This window comes from Lepisma saccharinum, chromosome 2, assembly GCF_977018435.1.
Source record: "Lepisma saccharinum chromosome 2, izLepSacc3.1, whole genome shotgun sequence".
NCBI classification, from domain to species: Eukaryota; Metazoa; Arthropoda; class Insecta; order Zygentoma; family Lepismatidae; genus Lepisma; species Lepisma saccharinum.
Genome location: NC_139230.1, coordinates 14097826 through 14111976, shown reverse-complemented (window position 1 = coordinate 14111976; position 14151 = coordinate 14097826). Strand labels below are relative to the sequence as shown.

General features: G+C 38.7%; 1 protein-coding gene across 2 annotated transcripts in view; it reads right to left on the bottom strand.

The window, feature by feature from the left end:
* LOC145984367 (plasminogen receptor (KT)) overlaps window positions 1–8535 on the bottom strand; it is a 67184-nt gene extending 58649 nt beyond the window's left edge. Inside the window, exon 1 of one of the 2 annotated variants that reach the window (XM_083118026.1) lies at window positions 8478–8535. The gene's annotated coding sequence lies outside the window, so the exon portion shown is untranslated. The other variant, XM_083118028.1, reaches the window with a different exon arrangement.
* Window positions 8536–14151: the final 5616 nt, after the last annotated feature.

Sequence of the window (14151 nt, the reverse complement as noted above, 5' to 3'; positions counted from 1 at the left end):
TGTCAATATGTCTATTAAATTTTCCAAATGTAAGTTTGCTTACAAAGAAATCTGCTTCCTTGGACACATAGTGTCCGGTGATAAAATTATGGTTGATCCTGCAAAGAATTCAGCAATTATTAATTTTCCAATTCCAACAAACAAACGCTCCTTGAGAAGGTTCTTAGGATTAGCTAATTGGAGGCGAAAGTTTATTGAAGGATTTGCTGAAATGGCACAGCCTTTGTATGATCTGTTGAAAAAGGAATCAAAATGGCAATGGAATGATGTTCATGCTTCAGTTTTTGAAAACCTCCGCAAGTCACTGATATCTCCAAAGGCTTTGTATCAACCAGATTTCACGAAGCCTTTCAATGTCAACACAGACGGTTCGAAGAAAGGAATAGGAGCTGTTCTATGGCAAGACTCAACTGAAAATTCTGAAGAAGGACCACGTATAATTCAATACGTTAGCAGATCTCTTAAAGGCAATGAGTTATCATACAATACTCACGAGATTGAATGCTTAGCGATATTATTTGCTTTCGAAAAATTCTACATTTACATAGCTGGAACTAAGGTGAAATTGTTTACCGATCACCAATCTTTATCTTGGCTAGAATCTACTAAAACTTTGAATCCACGATTAAATCGTTGGAGTTTGAAATTACAAATGTTTGATTATAATGTATATCACGTGCCGGGAAAATCTAATGAAGCTGCAGATGCTTTAAGCAGATATCCTGATTTAAGTACAGGTTTTCCAACTCTATCGGAACTATATGTAAATAACATAAGTCTTGATTTTCTTGACGAAGATTGTGTAACATTTTGGCAAGAAATCCAAAATTCGGATTCTTATTGCAGTGCCATTGTACAAAAGTTACAAAATGGGAATTTGTCGAAGAATATAAAAAGGCAATATTCGATTCAAGATAATATATTATTCCTGAAACATTTGAAAGAAGACAAGTGGAAACTTGTAGTACCTATTATTGTTGTACCCAAAATTCTTCATAAATTACATGACTTACAAGGTCATTTTGGATACTATAAACTATTTAATAAGTGCAGAAGTTTATATTATTGGCCTAAAATGAAAGTTAGTATCAAGCAGTATTTGAACGACTGTCTAACATGCGCAAAAACTAAACAAGCTCACACAAAAATTAGTAAGGATGAATTGCATGTATATTCTACTACTCCACATGATATGTTATCAATAGATCTTGTTGGACCGTTACCCAAATCACAAGGATATAGTTACATATTAACAATAGTTGACACGATGTCCAAATTTTTAATGGCTTATCCGTTAAGGAAGGCAACGTCACGTGAAATAATTAACAAATTCAAGCTCCAGTATTTTTACCACTATCCAGCATGTAAGGTAATATTATCAGATAACGGTTCCCAATTTAAATCACAAGAGTGGAAGTTATATATGAATGACTGTAACATAAAACATATCACCACGTCAGTTTATTCGCCTTTCGCAAATCCTGTGGAAAGGTACAACAAAGAGTTAATACGATTGTTACGATTATATACTTCGCAAAATCATCAGGACTGGGTAAAATTTTTGAATCATGTAACAGGACTTTTTAATAATTCCGTTTCGGAAATAACAAGTTTCACACCTAGTGAACTTTTTCTTCATCACGAATTAAAGGATTCAATTATCAATAAAATTAACTGGCCAGATGATTTAAAGTTTGTACCCTGGAAACACAAGTATTTTATCGCCAAAGCACGTATTAAGGAAAGATATAAGCCCAAAACTATCGAGTGTGATGCAAATAAATTGAAGATAGTCCCAGGTGATATTGTTTTAGTGAAAAATCATGAACATAGTAGTACAATTAACAAGAAAATTCATAAGTTTATGGAATTATGGCTTGGACCCTATATAGTTGATGCTGTGAAAAACAATTATACAATTTTGATGTCTATGGACGGAAAGAAGATAACAACAAGGCAGAACTTGTCAAATATCAAGAAATTTAATTGTTCTGATGAAAAAAAGGAAGAATTACTTAAACTAATGTAATTGTCATGAAGTGATGCATAAGTAGCTGTAATTTCGAACACTAAGATGACATTTTCAGAACTTTAGTGAAAAGAGTATTGTAAATTTGTGAATTGGTTCATTATGTCAAGTGAACTTTCTCATTATCCTGTCGAGTGTGTATAAAAAGCAGGACTCAAATCTTATATATTATGTAAAAAAAAAAATGTTATGTTCATTTTTTTTCCCCAGGAGAAGGGGAGAGATTGAGACTGCCCTATTCTCAAATTGTCATATTCAAAGTTAATATTATTTATGTTATTGATGTCGTTTTAACTTATGCATGTTTGTTATATATATATATATTGTTATAATCATCTTATCACGCTGTATAAAATACAAGAAATCAAATTGCTGTAACCATAGCAACGAGAAATAATAAGTACTAAAAATGGTGATGGAAGTTGTGAGATTTTCTGCGCCTGTATTGTATTTATTTTAAATATAACGGTTATCGTTAATTACGCAATTTTATTTGCATTGATAATCGTTCTGCAAGTTTAAGCGCAGCGACGGTTATCACCAGTTTGTCTTAACGATGCAACTGACCATGCAAGGATATTTTTACTTCATCCATTTCTTTGCACACAAACCAACCAAAATAATCATGTACTAGGGCACTAATACTTTCACAAGGAAGTACGACAACACTGTAGAACCAAACCAGAAACTTCAGGACTCGAGTGAAATTTGTTAAGCCATTCATTTTGCATTTTCAACATCACTCGAAGGTATTTTTCAAAAGTGTGAGATAACACTTTATCTACAAAATAAAATGATTTGGATTATTTTATATGGAAATACTTCAAATTTTCACAAGCAGAATGGAACTGACAACAAGTGTGATTCTGAAGTTTACTTTCTCTATTCACGGTAACAGTTTGAACTAGTCAAAATGGATTTCTTCATTTTTACACAAGAAACTACTTACGTGAATCACTTTCTGTAGCATTGTTGTAGTTCCCGAATGTATTTTCTGTCATTGTTTCATCTTTTTTAGCCATAATTCATGTCTTTATCTATAAAAATATCGCAATTGCCGTTCCTTCCATGTACTTTCTCTACCTCAACCGGATGTTCTGTGCATTTGATGACGTAACCCCCTGTCACTATTTCCAACCACCCCCATCTTGTGAGGAGTAGAAAAAAAAGGTGACCAATTTGTGTTTTCAGAAGGGCGCCAAGACAAGAGGGCACACTGGGATTTGCCCAGTGTTCTGGTAGGCCAGCCCGGCCCTGTCTACAAAACACTGTAAGTAATCATTAGTTTTAAGTTATGTGCGTGGAGACATAAATAGATATTCAACAATGTTAAAAATTTATGTGTACAATAATAAGTACAGAATTATATATAACAGTTCCGAATGTTTAATGTTTCAAAGTTACATGAGAAAAATAACGTATTGCAGAATCACCGAAATTATTTTTACAGTAAATTTGAATCTTGGTGAAGGTAATTACCCCTGTTTGGAGTTCAGAAAACTACAATTTATCGACAGAAAAAAAAATACATAAAAAAACCTTATGCAAGCATCCAAGGTTCCCATCAACCAGGCATTTTTCGTTCATAGAAGAAACATACATTTATGTTGCGAAAGTATACCTGTAGCTTTCTGAAAGTAATTAGCAATATTCGGAGTTCCAAAAGAGTTCTATTTATTGGCAAAAGGAAGATGTAAAAGGTACCTTATGCAAATATCCCCGCTTCTCATTGACAAGGCCAGGGACGTCGTTAGGGTGGGGCCCAAGTGGGGACTGGCCCCGGCAAACATCCACGTGGCACCGGGAAACTGTTCTGTCCTTGCCGGAAATTTTACTTTGATGACAAATATTGCAAAATAATTCTTCAGTACTAAATTTTGCTTGCAGTTTGAAACACATCTTCAATTTTCAGTACCACGAATCCCAAGCAAGGCACTTCTTTCTTGTTGAACACAAACAGGTGGATTGGCAGAGGATGCAGTTAATGGTTTTATGGTCCGCCCCGGTCAGGGAATTCGGAGACGTTCTGAAAATGCACTTTTCCTCCCTGCTGCACACCAGTTCCAGAATCCCCCCAAAACCCGTACTTTCTCTCCATCTGGCCCTGCACTGGCACCATGGGTGTCGAAAGGACGACACAAACAGGAAGATTTAGCTGCGGGTGGATAGGACTTTCTGGGTTACTTATTTTATGGTTCAGAAAAGATATCCCCATGCGTTTCAAATTCCAAGAACAGAAATATATTGCTTGTCCATTTTTCTGCGTGGGAATGAATGATAGAGCAGTTCTTCTCACATGCACTCAACCCTCCTGCTAATGACCTGCCCTGCAAAGGAGGGAAAGGCCACTTTCTGAAAATTCAGAGAAACATCGAAGCGGTCGGTTCATCTGTTGATTTGGTGGGCTGTCAGATAGTTTGAAGCTTGGTTTGAAGTAGGGTTTGTGGTCTAAGCGGTGGTTAACTTCTGTAAATGCAAGAAGATAGCTGCCAGATTGTCACCCTCTGGAAACAATGGATCAGGATCAACCAAATGTCCAACATATTAACGTTCTAAAAGAGAGTGACTACCCACACGAGATCCTGGATATGTATGTATGTACCAATTTTTTACAGCCGTCTGCATGCTCTATAAGTATTGTGTTTCAAAATTTGTATACCTTTTAGACTTTCTGTGATTTTTCTTCATTTAGCCTCCACCTGCAAATGCGGAAGGTGTTGCTGCTTAGGTGGCAAGGTTGGCTAGACATCCCAATATAATTAATCCCTAGTCATACAGCGAATAATAATTATATAATATAATCATGAGTTATGGAGAAGCAAATTACTTATCAAGTATTTTCTGTTTCTATTTGTTGTGCAGTAGTTAACAAGATTCACTGCAATGCGAGCGGTCCTGGGTTCGAATCCTGGACTGGGCGTGTGTGTTCTTTATGATGGGTCCTCTCATCAATTTCACATCACTCATTGTCATCTTCATCTTCACGATTAGGGTCTCTCCAATGGCGCATTGGTAGCATCGTCACCTTGTAATCAAAGGGTTCCAGGTTTGATACCTGGTAGAGGCACATAGTGGTTCAGATTCCATTTTAAACTGTAGGTCCAGTCCCGATTAGCCTTACTGCGCAAAAGTGGACTTAAAAAACACCAAATCAAATCAATCTATCATCTTCAGGATTAGCCAAAAAGGGTCACAAAAGAGAAGTAAAATAAACCAAATCAATCACTTATATATTTTTATATTACGCCGCTTTTCTATCTCTTGGGTGAAATGCAACAAGACGATGAATGATGACCCAAAGGAATGGCGATGGGACAGACATGATACAACCATACCTATCCAAGGTCCGAACCTTGGACCTCTGGTTTCGTAGCGTGTTATACTCAGTGGAATTATTAGTAAGAAAAACTTTAAAAGTAGGGTGAAAGGAAGCAAATTTGTATGATGCGTAAAAAGCCATATTTAGGTCTTCTAAAACCTTACAAATATCGAGTTCGTGTTTTAAGTCCACTTATGGACAGTAAGGCTAATCAGGAATGGACCTACAGTTTAAAGTGGGATCCGAACCACTATGTGCCTCCACCGGGTATTGAACTCGGGACCCCTTGATTGCTAGGCGGTGATGCTACCACTGCATCATCAAGGAACCCCAGAAAAAAATACAATTAGTCAGTAAAATTAATATTGAAGGACAAGGCCTGCGAAGAGTTCTTTCATTCGGTTGTGCGTGGTCATCACATAGAGTCCCATCTAGTTTCAAGAGCAGAATTTGCTTCCATATCGCTTTCAAGTATTTCCCAAATTGTCCTCACAATGTTGGGACACCACAGAACTTTTGGAACTAATACAAGCAGCCACGTACCCAGGGAAGGGGCTCAGGGACTGCAGTTCTTTCCCGAAATCCTACAGATATTTGATTTTAATAATGTGTAGTAGTAATTAAATTTACTTCATTAACAGGATTAAACATCTTGTACTGTATATAGTAAGTTGCAATATACCATATAGAAATTCATCTTCAGCACATTTACCCCTCCCTCCAATGTCCTCGCCTTTAGATGGCGGCTGCCGATAAGGGATAAACCCCTTCCGGAATCAAATTCTGGCTATCGGCCTGACCACCAGGGATCGAATCTTGAACCTTTCGATTGATTGACCAATTGAACTGGTGTTTTAAGTCCACTTTATGCACAGTAAGGCTAATCGGGACTGGACCTGCAGTTTAAAGTGGTATCTGAACCACTATGTGCCTCCATCGGGAATCAAACCCGGGACCCCTTGTTGAACCTGCTGAACCAAAGACGAGAGCGTAATCATTTGAGTGTGTGGAGTGGAACTTTTTTTATCCAGTGCCATCATACATTCAGTTTTTCACACTCAAATAAGATTAATTTTAAAAAATTAGACGTGTGCATAAGTTTCTTATCATCATCATTCTCCAAGTGAACAATCATATATCATAGAAGACTCAGGCCTATAGAATAGTGCTTAACGCGGTCGCCTTGAACTAAGAGAATAACGGATTCGATTCCGGTACAAACTGTTTACATGAGATGGCTAGCTTCAACTCATTATCACACACTTCATATTTGAACAGTAAACCAGGTTCCATCACTTTATATCTAAAAGGGTTTTATCTACTTCTCAATTTTCTTCGAGCAAATTTACAAATCTAAAGACTAATAACACTGTTCTTGGTGTATCAGCCATTAAGCTAATGAGTTCACTCTGCATTTAGTTTCCAGAATAATGGCTCTGGATTTCGCGAGTCTATATCCATAGACTGTTGGGGGCTACAGGAGAAAATTATGTTCCTTTCCAATTTTTTTGATTGATTGACTTGGTGTTTTAAGTCCACTTTATGCACAGTAAGGCTAATCGGGACTGGTCCTGTAGTGTAAAGTGGGATCCGAACCACTATGAGCATCCACTGGGTATCAAACCCGGAACCCCTTGACCTTGATTACCAGGCGATGATGCTACCATGCGCCATCGGGGAGGCCCTTGTTCCTTTCCAAGACTATATATATATATATATATATATAATGTATGTATACAGTGTAAGCCTATATGGTGTGTAAATAGTTTGTTAATTTATAATAGTTTGATAGAAAAAGTCTTACGTTTGGGGCCCCCCAAACTGATCAACCTAGCTACGTCCCTGGACAAGGCTTTCCACATACTGCTGACACGAGGCTCGAATGGGTTTCATTCTGACACCAGCACCAACATGATTTGTTGAAAGCATTTAGGGAAATTACTGTAATGCTAAGAGCCATAAATCTGGCCAGCCTAACCTATTATTTGAATACTAACAGCCCTAAACCTGACTCACCTAATCTAACTACAAAACCCTTTCACACCAGACATGTGACCTAGATGGCAGCAGCAGTCCATAACCAAGACAATGGTAAATGAATGGCTCGTTGCAAGAGAAGAACCACATAGGAGTATGGGAAAAACACTCTCTAGCAAACATGCAATATGTTATCGCCAAAACTCCAAAGTATGTGTTGACAGACATAAATAGAAATCAAAAGAAAAAAATGCTTGTGCACCAAGATGAAACCTGAATTAAACAATCGGAACTTGGGCCATCAATGCTCAAAGTCAAATTCATGCGTACATATAACATTTTCGTTGGGAGGATGGGGCCCTTGTGTGTAGATACATAAAACACCAACCAACAATTATCAACTTTTTACTCTGTAACATATCATCTTAAAAAATGATGTACATAGGGTGAAACATGATTTCGTGAATACATTATGCCAGTTATATTTAGAAGTTTAGAGTGGGTTAGTCTTACGTAATTTTATTGCCCAGCATATCAAAACTTACCTTCGTGATTTACAAATACTAGAATTAGTTGTCTTAAGCTTGAAAGATGATTTAGTACGCATTCCTGTACGCTCCGTGAAAATCATCCGGCATACGATTTTGATTTGTTATTTTAAGTCCACTTTATGCACAGTAAGGCTAATCGGGACTGGACCTACAGTTTCAAGTGGGATCCGAACCACTTGTGCCTCCACCAGGCATACGAAACTCACACCCGGGGCAGTCAATTATGTATGAAGGGGCACATTAATAACAATTACAAATTGTAAAAAAAAATGTGTTATGAGGGTGCAAAACAAAGCTGGATATATTTTTAAAAGATTAGGAGGTTTGTATATATGCACTATATTAACACCTGCGGACTGTTGCTGCTCACTTTCTGCTCAAGGGAGTTTTTAACTACGTGCATGTAGAACCATAGGCAAACCCTAAAATTACTCTTACGTACTTACCCTTAAATTACTCTATGATAGATAGCCAGATATGTGCCATAATAACAGACAAGCAATTATATTATCTTAATTGTGAAATAACATCAGAAATTTATCAAAGTACTGAAACCAACATAAAGAAAACGATCAAATACGAGTAATTCACCCTAACTTACCACAGATTACATCACAACCGGACCCGACCGCAGTGCATGGCACAGATTATCGAGTCGGCCAGATAATGGAAATGGAAGGCTGGAAGGCCGTCTGTTGAGGCGATGCAAAAAATAATAATTTGTTTAAAAAATATTCTAAAACATCACAAATAAACTTTTGAAAACCTCTCTGGCGCTGACGAATTTTCAACCGTTGGGAAGCACTAGGGACGTGTCGTGTGCGAAAAGAGCATAGATATGGCAGAAAACCGTCAGCTCCGCCCCGCCGGCGGCTTCTCCCAAGAAGTCCTCGAAGGCGAAAAAGCCAAGAACGGCTCCTTCCCATCCCAGGACATCCGAGATGGTGAACAACGCTATCAAGAACTTGAAGGAGCGCGGAGGCTATTCCCTGCAGAGTGACGTCGAGAAGTTAGCGCCCTTCATCAAGAAGTACCTCAGGAGCGCCGTGGCATCAGGTTCTTTGGTGCAAACCAGTGGCATAGCTGCCGCCTCCGCAAACCCCGCAATGCGGTGGGGCCCCGAGGTATAGGGGCCCCGCAATGTGGTCCTGAAATTTTATATAATTGCAGAAATTTCAGAGTTAGTGTCGCTTACAAAAAAAAAAAATCAATTTGCGAAACAGAAATCTGTTCCCAATAACATCATGTAACGACGTCTGCGATAATAAGCAGTGGAGTATTGTCTCAGCCAGAGGGGCCCTGGCAACTTGTCATATGGATCCCCTCCGAAATGCAGAATTAACTTACTAGGCTGCGTCCGAATCGGCAGCAGTTGTGACCTAGAGCACCGTTCCATCCGGGGACTCAGCCAACCTCCGTTGTCCGAATTCGCGGCAGACGTGTAGTCGGAGGGGAGAGCAGAGAGGCGCGACAGATTCACCCTTGAACTCGCTGTGACGCTGCGCTTGGCAGCCATATTCTAACTTTCACTTTGTACAGACAACATTTACTGATCAGAGGATGTAAAACTCAGTTATACTTTAACATTTTATCGATAATACTGAATGTAGAAAAATTGTAAATGATGAAATAGCATGTTACATTTTTAATATGAGTAGTAAATAGGTGGAAATCATTGTCATGTTTGTTTGGCGTCTGCCTTCTGCTTCCGTGCGATGCGCCTGCGCCCCAGAGCGCGGCGGGTGAAGTGACAAACGTACTACAAGGGGACATGTAGATTCGGACGACTTCGACGTGACTTCGACGGCACGCGAGAGCAACGTGAGAGAACGGGACGGAGCGCTTGCCAAACCGGACACGGCTATCTTCTTCTTTGTTTGGCACACACCGCCTATGAGCGATTTCTTGCCAGGGGTCCTATTTGGTAGAAGTACACTTCGCTCAAGAACTATACTTATACATGAATAAAACTTTTCTTCGTCATCGTATCGTCTATTAACGATTTCCACTCTTCTTCTTCTGATACCATGTCTCTAAAGTGTAAACACAGGCGTGGTTTGTTATGAGAAAGTTTGTTTACATTCCAAGTATCTGTTTGTTTATGTTACAATGTTGTGTTTCCTTGCAAAGCTGTACAATATCCACATGACGTCAGACCGTGGTTCGTATAGTAGAGTCGAAAGTGACATCGGAAATGGGGTATCCACACGTTGTAACTGTTTACAAAGAGTATTGCGATGTTGTTGTCGAAGTGGGCATTGTAAAAACAAATGTGTGGTTGATTGTATAGGTTCTCCACACTGACAGGAAGTTGTAGGTACGGTATATGAACTGGGATGTATGACAACGTGACCTGTGCGCATTCTCATGGTAAACACTAAAACTGCACGGGGTAGTTTAATGTGTTGAAACCGAGGGCGTTTGTTGCCGACTTGTGCATGCCATTTATATGTATTGGTATTGTGGAGTTGCTGGGTGCACCAATCGTCCCATTGTTGTTCTACTTTGATTTTGATCCGTGGGAGGAGGTCAGTGTACGGCATGCTCCTCGGGATAACAGTTTCTTTCGTTCTCGCTTGTTTAGCCATTACACAGGGACGTAGCTAGGTTGATCAGTTCGGGGGGGCCAAATCTAAAATTTGTTCCTATGCAAATATTACCAGACAGTAAAGTTAAACAACTCTGCGCGATGTGCACACACACACACACACACACACACACATACATACATACATACATACATATATATATATATATATATATATATATATATATATAATGTTTTATATGTACATTATATTACATTATAATATTGCTACATATATAGTGCATTGGTATATAAAACTACTACGAAGTGTACGTATATAATATATATGTGAATACTGGAGGTCAAATAAACATTAGAGTTCAAGAATTTTCAGGAAGCAAATCAATTTATAAAAGTACTACTATTAAACTATTACTTTACAGTTTTCTTAATGTATTTTACTTTCTGCCTGTCTCAATGACAACTTCTTCTTTTTTATCGAAACTACTGTGGAAGTGCTAAGCTGATTTCTTGACATCTGATAAATTATTCTGTGCAGGATTTTTCCTATTTAGCTATTCTGGAGAATCCTCCTGTGGATTGCATTATTGTCTGTCAAGATATTTGATATTAAGTTTCCGGAAAGACAAAACTACTACATTTATTTTCAACACAGCTACAAATGCAACCATCATGAGGATTCTTCCAAACCTACAGGTGAAAGGGCCTCGCCGATGGTGTAGTGGTAAGGTCGTCGCCTTGTAATCAAGGGGTCCCGGGTTCGATATCCGGTGGAGATAATGGCACAGTGGTTCGGATCCCACTTTAAACTGTAGGTCCAGTCCTGATTAGCCTTTCTGTGCATAAAGTGAAGACAACAAATCAAACAAACAAACCTACAGATGAAATCTTACACATATTCATTTTTCAGAATTTACGAAATCTGCTTAGCACTTTCAGAGGAGAGATGTTTTTGAAAATTCCTCTCTGCTGAGACATGCAAAAATCAGTACAACGATTCATTCTTTCAAGCAAGCAATAACAATTTTACTTTCACGAGTCATCATGTAAGTAAACTGCTACATTTTCTTCGTCCTCTTGCATCTGCCCCGCCTCCCTCCCCCAAAGCCCTCCTGCCTCCTCACTCAAGTTATTCCTTGCTCGAGGGCACCGAGGTCATTGGACCGTTCTGGTACTTGGCACCCTGGATAGAAGCAAAATCTAGCAGAATGAACAAAATGAATCGGAAACAAAGATTTACTGGGGAAGGGAAAATTTAACCATATTTGCGTGTTGCCTTTCAGAAACTGTGCTCTCAAACAGCAGGGGTACAACCCAGGGATAAGTCTTCTCTACCATTTGATTGTCATTTCCTTCCCTTTATCTTCTCCATCTTTCCCTTGTTCCCTTAAAGCAAGAAAGACCGCTCCTTGCAATTTGTCAGGTTCGACAGGTGACGACTGTCCTCTCGCAGGAATATTTTATGACAGGTAGTTCAGAGAGTATTTGGACGTACGTCAAGTGGGAATCGCCACATATTAATAAATTATGAAATTATATCTCAAACGTTTGCACATCGTTAGCACACGAAAGCACACTATTTATTTTAATAAGCACACAAATATTAATCAAGATATTAAGGAGTTTATTGTGGCGATTCTGGCTTGATATCAAGCCAGAATCGCCACAAATCAAAAAAATATTTTTGAGCAACGATGTGCAAACGTTTGAGATATAATTTCATAATTTATTAATATGTGGCGATTCCCACTTGACGCACGTAGTATTTGGGACGAAGTGCCGCCTTTGGTTGTCCGCAACCTTCGCGCCAACATTTGTTGAACAAGCTTGTTGTATTGTCTCCATTCAAGCTTTGTGCTGGTCTTAGGACCGCCTTGTGCCTTGTCAAGACGTTGCTTTCCTGAAGATAGAAGATCGCGTTTTATTCGTATTTCTGGGCCTCCTCGATGGCGCAGTGGTAGCGTCGTTGCCTTGTAATTAAGGGGTCCCGGGTTCGATACCCGGTGGAGGCACATAGTGGTTCGGACCACACTTTAAACTGTAGGTCCAGTCCCCATTAGCCTTACTGTGCATAAAGTGGACTTAAAACAATAACTCAATCAATCAATCGTATTTCTGGCTGCGAATTTAGGCAGGGACGTAATGATAACAATAATAGGACGTTACAAAATCATATTAATAATAGTAATAATGATGACGCCTTTAACATTGAAATTATTTTCAAATTTAAATTCTAGCAGTATTCCAGCGCAAGCAGCACTTTACATTACGCGAGTGATTTGTAACTCTCCTCCAGACACAAACGTACGCAGGATTTTCTTTCGGAGGGGAGGTGGAGAGAGATAATATAAAATATTTGGTAATTACCACTTTTGGGATTCCTTTTTAAAGTTGTTCAAAGAGAGAAATGATATCTAGGGTCATTTTAGGGGGTGTGGGGGTTGCACTTACCAATTTGTTTTTTTTCCCCGAGTTCTTTACAGATTTTATTTCAAAATTTTGTTTTTCTCAAAGTTTCGGGAGAGTTGTAGCCTCATCAGCTCCCCCATGTGTACACCAATGCCTCGAGATGTAATAGGAAAAATAGGACGCATGCCACTTTTCTTTCGAAAATTGTGCACCTCTAAACTTGCACCCTGCATTATCGCAAAACGACGTTGGTGGTTTGTACAAGTGTCATGAAGACACTGACTTAGGTATTTTCACACTTTGTTTATTTCTGTCTCAGTTCGTGTTATCAGTAGGGAGCGCGTTTATAATAGCCACAAACCATGCTAAATAGACAGGTAAATTGGCGCCAAAAATGACAACTTCAAAAAGCCCAAAAGTAGGTAGTAAATATCAACTTGTTATTACCTTTCTTTTCAGTTCATTTGTGAGTTTTCCTTCATTCATTGCCATTTACTTTTATTCTATGTATATTTTATTTTTCAAATTTTGTACCGCTTTTTTGTTACTTTTAGTTAATCGCAATGTTGACGATTATGAATGGCAATTAATGAAGGAAAACTCGCAACCGGCCATCACAATTATATGTAATATGCAGAATATTATTAGCGACTCAAATATTCTGGTTTTTCTTGTTGTTTTTTAACATTCTCAAGAATAAATTCACATTTTTGCTTTATATTGCATATTTCTTATAACGACACGTTCACCACGGCGGGCCTCCCAGGTGTGGTTTACCACGTTCCCTTATAACCAAAGAGTGCCAGGATCAAGTCCCGATGGAGGCACATTACACAATGGGTCGGAGTCCAATTGACATTATAAATCCAGTTCCAATTAATATATTTGAGCATAAAATGGACTTTAAACTATTTTTGATTACGATGACAAGTTATTGTAATAATGAAAGAAAATAATATCTCCTTCAGGATTCAAACCTAGGACTCAGTTTTACAGAAATTGTAATCTCTAGACCAGTGGTTCCCAAAGTGTGCGCCGCGGCGCCCTGGTAGGCTTAAGGGGCCGCCGCGTGATGTTCCAATATTTTCAATGAAATTCAGTCATCGATATGATTGTTCCAAATACATGTTCTTATTTTGTACTTGTTGCATAAAAAATGTTTCTGAATTTTAAATATGTTTATTTTTTAACTTAAGGCAAGCAACGTAAGCACACTAACAGAGCGTTACAAGTGTTAGATAGGGCCTCCCCGGTGGCGTAGTGTTAGAGTTCGCCACCTTGTAATTAAGGGGTCCCGGGTTCGTTACCCGGTGGAGTC